Source organism: Mus pahari, chromosome X (assembly GCF_900095145.1).
Source record: "Mus pahari chromosome X, PAHARI_EIJ_v1.1, whole genome shotgun sequence".
NCBI classification, from domain to species: domain Eukaryota; kingdom Metazoa; phylum Chordata; class Mammalia; order Rodentia; family Muridae; genus Mus; species Mus pahari.
The window spans coordinates 120,956,731-120,968,291 of NC_034613.1; positions in this window are offsets into that span (position 1 = coordinate 120,956,731).

Genomic DNA, 11,561 nt, shown 5'->3' on the forward strand with positions numbered 1-11,561 from the left:
GAGAGAGAGAGAGAGAGAGAGAGAGAGAGAGAGAGAGAGAGAGAGAGAGAGTCAATTAATGCCAAATGTCTCTGGTTGTAAAAAAACAAAAACAAAAGCAAAACCAACCCCTTCTGTTTACACTCACTACATTATGTCATTGTCTTCTTCATTATAGTAAACGTGACAATATTTTTACTAACTTAAACTTTTCCCTGTTGTCAAAAAAGCTTTTTTTTCTTTTTAAATATTTATTTTTTTATGTATGTGAATACACTGTAGCTGTGCATATGGTTGTGAACCTTTATGTAATTGTTGGGAATTGGATTTTTAGGACCCCTGCTTGCTTTGGTCAACCCTGCTCACTCTGGTCAACTCCACTCGTTCAGTCCCTGCTTGATCTGGCCCAAAGATTTATTTATTATTATACATAGGTACACTGTATCTGGCTTCAGACGTGCCAGAAGAGAGGGTCAGATCTCATTAAGGGTGGTTGTGAGCGACCATGTGGTTGCTGGGATATGAACTCAGGACCTTTGGAAGAGCAGTCAGTGCTCTTACCTGCTGAGCCATCTTGCCTGCTCCCCCCAAAACTCTTGATGTTCAATGTTCAAGTATTATTCTTCCAACCCTCTGTGACTCCTTCACTAACAGCTTCAAGATCATTCTCAGTTTTCAATTTTTGTCTAGTCCTTCACAACAATTAAAGCTAGTGATTTAATGTAATTTCCCTCCTGAATAATATTATCTTAATTCACTCTCTGTTACAGTGTAAGGAGGAAAGCCTTACAGGTCCATCATCAGGGAAGCTAAGTCAGAAACTCCTGGCAGGAACTGGGAGGCAAAAACTGAAGCAGAGACCATAGGGGAACACTTGCTCTCCATGGCTTGCACAGCTACCATTCTTACATAAGCCAGGCCAACCTGCCTGGGGATAGTTCTACCCACAGTGATTTGGATCCTCCCTTATCATTCAAGAATCAATAAAATGTCCCACAGTCGTGCCCCACAGGCCAGTCTAATAGAGACAATTCTTCAATTGATGTTACCTCTTCCCATGTAACTCTAGTTTGTGTCAACTTGACAAAAAGTAACCAGAACACTATCTAACAAAACAAGTCTGTAAATTTGTCTACTTTAAGATGTAAATTAATAGTTGAACTTTTGTTTTCATTTAGGGAGTCTACATACTTATATGGTTGACTACAAAGAACTTTCTATATTTCATTGGCATTGCAATAAGTGCAGTTTAAGAATGATGCTGTCTTTCTGTTAATGCTTCTCTGTTGCAGAAAGACAGTCTACTCATTTGTGGATGAGAATGTTTCAACTACAGGAATGAAATAGGATTCTTTCAAATCAATGATGTCTGCCAAACCCAGCAATTTTTCAGTCCATTTCTCTAGTAATTATGCAGAGAAAGCCATCTTAACTAGTAGTTAAGGTTTAACTCAAGGTTTGATGATCTTTGTGGAGTGATTTCTCCTTTTATATTACAGTTTCCCTCTTTGATTTGTTCTTCCTCTTTCCAGTACAAACAGCCTGCTCTTCCTTCTGTGTAGAGCAGTATCTATTAAGCTAAAGCCAGTACTGAAAACTTGTCTTAAATCACTGACACTTCCTCTATGTCTTTCTTTACACATAAGACTGTAAAATGAGACTTTGGGGGCTAGGCTAGAGAAAAACTGGTAAGAGGGATTTTGCTCAGTGTTTCTCTTTGCTGAGTATGCAGAATGAGAGAAAGAAAACCAGAAAGAAAACTGGGGAAGCAAGAGGTTGGTAATTTAACTGATTCTTTGATTTTGAGTCCCCAAAAGAACTTAATATAGCCAAATGCTGAGGGAACCACTGTAGCTGGTCTTTCTTCCTTGTGAGTTCTTCTCCTCTTCTCCCCCCCCCCGATTTATCTCTACAATTTTACCCCCTGTTACTAGATAGGAAAGGAAGAAAGATAGATGGGAGAGAGAGAGAGAGAGATCTATGAATCTAATTTTTCTTCTTGGTTCTTCTTTGAGCACAACTACTAACAAACTGAAACCATCCCCCACCACCACCACCACCACCACCACCATATCACCACCATACCACCACCATATCACCACCATACCACTACTGATGACCAGCAATGACCCACACTATCTCTTGGGGCCCTAGCATTTATATACCATCTGAAAAGTTCTCAGAATTCCTAATGATCACACAATCACAGAAACTATCTGCAGCTGGCAAAACCATGCCTCTGCAAGAGCATGAGGCAGATCATAGCTGCTTTGGACAGTCTGAAGCAGCATTATATGCCCACACCAGGGATTAAAATGCAAACATATTCTTATAATATTTCTGTGTTTTTAAAAGAAGCCAAAATTCCAGAATTCTCAGTACAACCTTTTTTGTGTGTGTGTGGAAATTTCCATGACACTGGGATCAAATAATCACACAGAAATCTCATAATTAAAAAAAATATGATACAGTCCCAGATTCCAGTACCTCAGAAGCTAGAAACCATGGAATTGGAAGCCAGTGCCCTGGACACAGACAATACTGTTTACACAAGGGGCATCAGGAACAGAGGTACAGACAGCTAGCAGACTCTAGTGTGAACATCTTAGTAAACCTGTTGCAACACATGTGGTTAAACCAGCCAGCTGAAGAAATCCAGAAAAAAAAAATACAACCGGAGTCTGTTTGGATGAGGCTCTATTTCTTTCATGAATAGATGGAAGCTTGCAACTGATGTAATCTGGGCTTCATATGACCCCATTTTGCCATCTAGAAAAATCTAGGATATTTAGGTCATATGAGTCTTGTTTTCTAGGCTGTAGACTTAAAAACAACAGAGACTTCTACAGTCTGGCTTGATCTTAGAAAAATACTGGTCAGGTATAGTAGTGCACATTTATAATCCTAGCACTTCAGAGACAAAGGTAGGTGGATCCCTGTGAATTGGAGGCCAGTCTGCAGTCTACATACTTCTAGGCCAGCAAAAGTTATATAGTGCAACCCTTCCATCAAAAGAAGGAAGAGGAGGGGGAAGAGGAGGAAGAGAAGAAAAGGAGGAAAGAAAAGGAAAGAAATACTGTGTGACTCCTGAGCCATTACCCTCTCTGAAAGGCCTTCATGCTATCTTGCCTAACAGCATAATAACTAGCTATTGCTCTAGTCCTTTGTAGACACCTCTCCATTAGTGTTTGCCACATAGTCTCCAAATCAATAGGGATAGTCTACCTTCAGAAAAGTCCTCTATCTTATATTTCCTTTGTCCGTCTTCATAAGCTGAGTATCTTTCTACAAACAAATTGTGCAGAGAGCCCCTTTGCTTCTCTCAGTTCATAGTATTTCTTTGGTGAGACTTGATATCTGAGAACCCAGACTGTTGCTACTTTTAGATAACAATATCTTCGTATCTCATTTTTTGGCCTGTTTACCTAATTCAGAAAACCAAGCACTCAAATTATATATTTATTATTTATTTTACTATTTACTTTATATCCTGCTCACTGCCCCCTCCCAGCCACCCCATCCCACAATTATTTCCACATCCCGCTTCTCCTCTGAGTGTGTGTGGCCCACTGGGTATCCCCTCCATCCTGGCACTTCAAGTCTCTGTGAGGCTAGGCACTTCCTCTCCTCCTGAAACCAGAAAAGACAACACAGCTAGAAGAACATATCCCATAGACAGGCTTTTGAGGCAGCCCCTCCTCCAGTTGTTTGGACTCACATAAAGACCAAACAGCACATCTGCTACATATGTGCATGGTAACCTTGTTCCAGCCTGTGTATGTTCTTTGGTTGGTGGTTTAGCCTCTGAGAGTCTCAAAGGTTCAGGTTAGTTGACTCTGTGGAGTCTTCCTGTGGAGTTAGTATAGGCCACAATCCTTCCTCCTGTTCTTCCATAAAAGTTCCCAGGCTCCATCCACTGTTTGGCTGTGGGTGTTTGTATCTGTCTGAGTCAGCTGCTGGGTGGAGCCTCTCAGAGAACAGCCATGCTCCTGTCTGCAAGCAGAACAGAGTATCAATAGTGTCAGGGATTGGTGCTTGCCTATGGAATGGGTCTCAAGTTTGGCTGGTTATTGTTTGGCCATTTCCTCAGTCTCTGCTTCATCTGCCGTGCCTGAGTTTCTTGTAGACAAGATATGTTTTAGGTCAAAAGTTTTGTGGGTAGGTTGGTATCCCTACTGTTCCATTTGAGTTCCTGCCTGGTTACAGGAGGTGGCCTCTTCAGGTTCCATATCCCCAATGCTGTGAGAAACAGATGAGAACACTCCCATTGATTTGGGGGCACTTCCCTTGTCCCAGGTCTTCATCTCTTCCTGGAGATGTCCCCACTTCCTCACCCCCACCAATTGCAGATTTCCATTCATTCTCATGGCCATCTGGCCATCCCTCTGTCTCTTCCCACACCTGATCCTGAGCTACAGGCAATAGAAACACCCCCATTCCTCTCCCCATCCCCTCTCCCACCCAGTTTCCTCCTTCCACCTGCCTCTTCTGACTATTTTATTCTCCCTTCTAAGTAAGATTCAAGTACCCTTGCTTGTGCTTCCTCCTTCTTTAGCTTCTTTGGGTCTGTGGAGTGTAGCATGAATATCCTGTATGTTATGGCTAATATCTGCTTATAAGTGAGTACATACATACCATGCGTATCCTTTTGGGTTTGGGTTACCTCACTTAGGATGATATTTTCAAGTTCCCCTCATTTGCCTGCAAAATTCATGATGTCTTTGTTTTTAATGGCTGAATAATATTCCATTGTATGAATGTACAACATCCTAAAATGAGTCACCAGTATATGTCATAGAAATTTAACATACCATTCTAAGATATTTGTGGAGACAGGCAAGTGAACACTAGTGTCAGTTTTTATTGTGATAAAGCAGAAAACTGTATCACAAAAAGGATATTTCAGGGTATTTGAGTAAACAGATGTGGCAATAAAGCAACATTAATCCTGTGGAGGTTTGAATAGGAATGTCCCCCTTAGGTTCATATCGTTGAATGCTTGGTCATTAGGGAGTGCCACGACTTGACAGGGGCTCGGAGGTGTGGCCTTGTTGGAGAAAGTGTGTCATCAGTGTGAGCTTTGGGGATTCAAAAACTCAAGCCAGGACCAGTGTATCTCTCTATTGCCTATGGGTCTGAGTGTAGAATTCTCAGCTACATGCCTGCCTGTGTGTGACCATGCTTTCTGCCACATTGATAAATGGACTAAACCTCTGAAACTATAAATAAACCCAAACAAAGTGTTTTCTTTTATAAGAGTTGTTGTGGTTATGGTTTCTCTTCACATCAATAGAATATTGACTAAGACAAATTTAAAGGTCATCAGAGTTTAGTCTTGAGTTTCTTTAATAAATTGCCATTGCATCTAAGAAATTCATGAAATCAAAGAGAAACCAGAATCCTTTTAAAGAGAAGTCCTTAAATAAAAGAAAGTGATTTTATACTATATTTGGTATATAAATATGTTCCAATGGCTTCCACATAGCAAGCCTAAGCAGGTAACCTCTACCTAGAGAAATACTTTACAGTCAAGGTAAAGTCAAGTCTTAAGAATTCTCTCTGGTTGCAGGCTTTCCTATTCATTGCAAGAGACTCTCCTGCATGACAGACAAAAATCAAGCAAGCTGGGAGCTTGCAAAAACTGCTATGGACCTTCTTCTGTACTAGTTGATATGGGTCAGATGCATATATTATTTGTATCTCTTTCATTACATAACACATAAAATGAAGGAAGCATGTGTATGTGCACACAAAGGAGATGGCAAGGTGCTCAGGAGCAGACTAGAAACACCAGAATGTATCTTCCAAAGGCTACAGTGGTGGGGAGCTTCATAAAAAAGCCTGAATGTTAGCTGAACTCTAGAAAGGATGACAGGACAATCATTCGGCCTAAGATAACAGTATAAACAAGGCTAGATACTGGGAAGGAACAGAGTATGTGGAGAAGGAAACTAAAGTTGCCCTCACAGGAGCAAAATATTTGTGCGGAATAAGTGTGATACATTTTGGAACTTCAGTGGTGGCAATTAGAACAGAACTTTAGAAATTTAAACAGTGAAAGAGGAGATAAAAGGCCACTGGATTTTCTTACACATCTGAGCATGGATATTGCATCACCAAGGGAGTCTCCAGCCACTCGTTGACATGTGGAGGACTCAACCAAGAATGTTGTCTTTTAATAACACAAGGAGAAGACATGATGATGTAGAAATTGAACAAAGTATAAATAAATAAAGTGTGGCTTGGGTTGTAGCTTCTGTATTCTGAAAGCAAACTATTATTGCTGCCTCACCCTGATTTTTATATTCTCTTCTTATGGACAACTTTAATACTGCCAAGCAAAGATAAGAACTGTTTGTTCAGTTGTACAATTAATACATAACAAAAAGTCTACTTTTCTAGCCTGTAGGTATTTTACTCTTCAATATAGATCATTATTTTCCTGAATTTTGTCTAAGAGTTGCAAAGATGTCTGTGTTCATGTTATAACACAGCCCAAGAAATATTTTCTGTTACTCTGCCAAGCAAAGAGAGAGTGCAAAAGTTAGCACCCAGTCCCTCTACATTCCTACAGTGAAGATGGGGCTTGGGGACTCTGGGAACACTGTAGGGGTAAATGAAGAGCAGCCATTTTAAAGGGGACAAACTATTCTGTTCTTTACAGGGCCTGTCCTCAAAAGAACCTATTAACTGAGGTTGACCTATTGCACTGCTATTGCAGTTTAATTATCTGGGAAACAAAAATACAGAATGTCTCTAACTCTAGTCAGTCTGATTCACTCAAGATTGAGGGAAAAAGTGAGATGGAATCACTAATAGACTAAAAGTTAATCAGAAGACTAGAGAATGTTTCCCTGCCACACCCCACCTTATCATCAAATTCATAGATGCTCACTAACACAGTTTCTTTTATGTTTGGATTTTAACAAAAAAAAAATTACAAAACATGGGGAAGCACAAAAAGTAAAATTTGAGAGAAAGAGCAAGTATCCTTGTATGTGGCAGAGAAGTTGGAATGTTTGGATTGTTAATTTAAATACATATGATTCATATGTTAATGAGTCTAGACATAAGAATACATAACCAGTGTCATAGCTACTGCTCTATTGCTGTGAACAGGCAACTCTTATTGAAGAAAACATGTAATTGAGGGCTTGCTTATAGTTTTAGAGGGTTGGTCCATGATCATTGTGGCAGCAAGCTAACAAGCATGGTGCTAGAGCAGTAACTGAGAGTTTTACATCCTGATCTGCAGGCAGAAGGCAGTGAGAGAAGAGAAACACTGGGTCTGTCTTGGGCTTTTGAAACCTCCAAGCCCACTCCTACTGACACACGGAAGTGGAAACTTCTGGTTACTTTGGAAAGTCAGTTAGGTCCAATGATGTTTTGCTGGGCACACAGGTGAAAGGATGTCTTCTTGAAGCAGACACAAATGAAAAAGATATTTTGCTATAGCAGACATGTGAAAGGATATGTGATGTTTTGAAAGAATATAACTATGACCCCACAGACAGTGGGAGCTCAATCATTGGTTCACTTTGCTCTGCTTCTCTATTCTTTGCTGACAATGTAAATGTATTGGTTTGCCTTACATTGCGTTGCTGAGCTTCACTTGCGGTAACTTCATAAAGAGAATATCAGCAAAGATCTGCAGCTTCTTGCCATTTCCTAAAACTCAGGCCAGTCGGAAATCCACACAGTTTCTTCTGGATTGAACTGCTCTTGCTGATTCCTGTGAGGTGTATGCCGAGTGGGCTGGACAGCAGCTGCTGGTTTGTGTGTGGTGTTTTCTAGTGGACTGGACTGAGATCAACAGAGATTGGAATCTCCCCCAAAGAACTATTTCTAAACAGGTTCACTTCCCTTGTATCCTAATAACCTTCCTTTTCCACTACCTCTGGTGAGCAGTGGGCTAGAGGGGAGGCTGAACCCATGCTAAAGTAGGCTGTGAAAATTTATGCCTACAACACATCTCCCCCATGAAGGACTCACCTACTCCAATATAGCCATATCTCTGAATTCTTCTTAAACAGCTCTAATCCCTGATGAATATTCAAATGAATCCACGGAGCCATTCTCATTCAAACCACTACAAAGAATAATAACAAATGAGTGAGCTAGATATGCTCATGGGTAATATGCATAGATGTCATATGGGAAACGAGGTCCTATCTCTGGAACCAAGACAAATGGCTAAGAAAATGAAAGCTTGAATAGATGAACAATATACAATATGAGAAAGAGATAAGAGGAACAGAATTTATAGAATGAATGTATATACACACACATACACACACACACACACACACACACACACACACAAAGGGGTTTAATTAGAACAATTTATAGGCTGATCTCTAGCTAATACATTAATGGTTGTCTAAGAATCCAGTAGCTATTCAGTCTATAAGATTGGATGTCACAGTTGGTCTTCAGTAGACACCATAAAAGTAAGCTCTAATGCCAATGAAGGAATGGACATGCCAGAAAGGTGAGAAAATGCAGGCAAAAGGGAAAATCTTCCTTCTTCCTTGTTCTTAGATAGGCTTTCAGCAGAAAATGTGACCCAGGTTAGAGGTAGGTTTTCCTGCTTCAAAAGATGTGGGTTAAAAGTGTGTCTTCCTGTTTTGAAGACTCATATGAAAGGTTTGTCTACTTACCTTAGAGATTAAGCAAAAGTCCCTCAAAGGTGTACTCCTCCATTTTTGTGTGTGTGTGTGGGGGGGGGTCAGTTAATTCCAGATATAGTCCAATTGACAACAATATTAACTAACCATCACAGCCTTCTCAGTAGAATGGATACAGCTATGGCAAGAATTGCTGTGTTTAAAGATATGTCAACAGACACATCTCAAACTGAAAAGTGAAGTGAAAAATACCCTGCAGAAAACATAGTATGCAGTGTTTAAAAGCTTTGAGTTAACTATAAAGCAAATGACATAACTGCACGAAAGAGAACAGAGCAGAAAAAGAATTAAATAGTGAATGGCAAGCATGCGTGGTGTTTACCATTGATTGTAGTGCTTAGTATGGTGAAGTAGCAGAATCCCAAGTTGAAGGAGAACCATGAAGTTATCTCAAAATGACTTAAAAAAAAAAAAAAACAAGATTGGTGTGAGGTATCAAACCATAGACTCAGTTTAGTGAACCTATGGAAGGATGAATATCAAACCACTGCATCTAGGCATAAGATATTATAAAAATCAAAGGAAGAAAGAATACCTGAAAGAATCCAAGAGGAAAGGGGGAAAGTTCTACATATGCAACTCATCTATCTTGGACTCACTCAGCAGCTCAGGCTGGCCTCAAACTCATGATTCTCCTGTTTCGTCCTCCCAAGTCTTGGGGCTTGGGTATCTACCACCATTTTCAGAGATTAGAGTTACATCTGATTGTCTTAGAAATTGTGTAAATAAAAAGTGAGCACCCTGAAATATTTAAACATTACAAGAAAATAAAAATAAAAACAGCAACCTAGAATTATTTAACATGCAAAAATTTCTGTCAAAACTAAAGGTAATATAATAGCTTCTTAGAAAACATTAAGGAAGGTTGTTAAAAGTGGCATGCTTTGCAAAGAAAAATTGTTAAATTAAGTTCTTCAGGCAGGTGAAGAGATGATTTTGTGGTGAAGACCACTGGCTGCTTTTCTAGAAGACCCAGGTTTGATTCCCACCTCCCACATGAAAACTCACAACCATCTATAATGACAGTCCTAGTTGCCCCAATGTCCTATTCAAAGGGCCAGTGGAGGCAGGGGGGAGAGGGTGGGATAGGTGGTTCTCAGAGAGGAAATGTATTTGGATTTGCATAAAAATAACATTTAAAAAAGGAATAAGTGATGGCCAGACCTGCAGGCAACTCCCTGCCCCAACTGTCAAGCAAATGTCTCCACAATAGCAAACAAATGTGTGATGGAGAGGTGAGAAAGATGGAAGAGTAGTGTGTGCTATGTGGAGGGAGGCAGAACTGAAGACACAAAGGCAGTAACAGGTATTAGGGAGGACTGAGTTTGACAGTGGAACAAGTCATTGCCAAATGGGGTCCTCGGTGTGGTATATAGGTAGCAGCCTGGAGCTTCCACAAATGCAGACTCAGTCCCCAAACACACTGCCCTGCTGCAGGATCTCCCTGACTAACAGCACGATGGAGGCCCAAAATAAGGAACGGGCCACTTTTTGGATTAGACCTCCTCGAAGGACTACAGTGTTCCATACTGCCACCAAGGGTCATATCTGGGTCAGTGGTCCTGATGCAGCTGGGGTCCGGGTTGATGCCCATGGCCCATATTAACCACAGAAGTTCATGCAGATGTCCATGGTATGCTGTAGCCTGAAGCCATGTTGATGTCCATGTGCCAGATTGATGCCAGGAGCCAAGTTGATGTGAGTGACCTGAGGCCATAGTGATGTCCATGGTGCAGGGTACCTCTGAAAGCCTTGTCTGGTGTCATAGTCCTACTAGAGCTGGGGGCCAAGTTTGTGGCCTGTGCTGTTGACAGAAACCATGTGGAAGCCCACAATTCATGCTCCCGTTGACTGTCAAGAGCCAGGAAGCTACTTTGGGAGTCATATTGATGACTGCAAGTACACAGCTGAGAAAGGGGACCATGGAAGGCTTTGGTGACAACCCCTATCTCCCTAGCCCACTTCTCCCAAATTAACCACCTAAAATGGAAGCCATCAAAGAGAATTCTTAAAAATTATGATGAGGATACTAAAGTGTAGCTGTCCACAAGTAATGGCTTCTGGTGGTAGAGAAATACGAAGTTTTCTTTAGCAGGTGGGTCAGTGGTCATGCTCCGGTGAGAATATAGAAAACAAATGAGATTTGTTTTTTGTTTTGTTTTATTTGGGGGGGGGGTTTAAGGGGAGGTCACAAGGGTGGGGTTGGCAGACATGGAAGGACTAAAAAGTGAGTGTAATTGAGGTGCATTATGTGAAAGTCCCAACAAATCAATAAAAATGTTATTTTGGAAAAAAATAAGTAAAACTAAGTAAAAGCTGTTCATGATTTTACTTGATCTACTAGATAAAATGCTTGTTCAAAAATAATAGTGGCAATGTATTTGATTATATCTGTATATGTAATATATGTTTATATCTACATATAACACATAGCAGTAATAAAAAAAAGATACAAAGTATTTGTACTATATATGAAACAGTGGAGTATTATTCGAAAGTGGCTTGAGCCAGGGTGGTCGTGCATACCTATAACTCTGGCATTTGAGTTGGTAAAGACAGAACCAGGAGTTCAAACTTAGCCTAAGTTGCATAGCAAAAGCAACCTCAACAGAAAGAAAGCAATTAAATATACAATAAGCACATAAAGGAGAAAGGATGAGTTATTTATAAAAATTATGTAAACTCTAAGAACACTACCAAACTTTTCTTTTTAAATGTAATTGACATACTGAGAAAAATAAATAAATCATGTAAGACACTCATTTAAAACTTTCAAATGATAGGGGCTTGGGAGACGGCCAAGCAGTTAAAAGTACATGTTGATCTCGCAGAGGATCTAGGTTCCAGTCCTAGAATCCATAAGACAGTTCAAAACTGTCTGTAAATGCAGTCCCA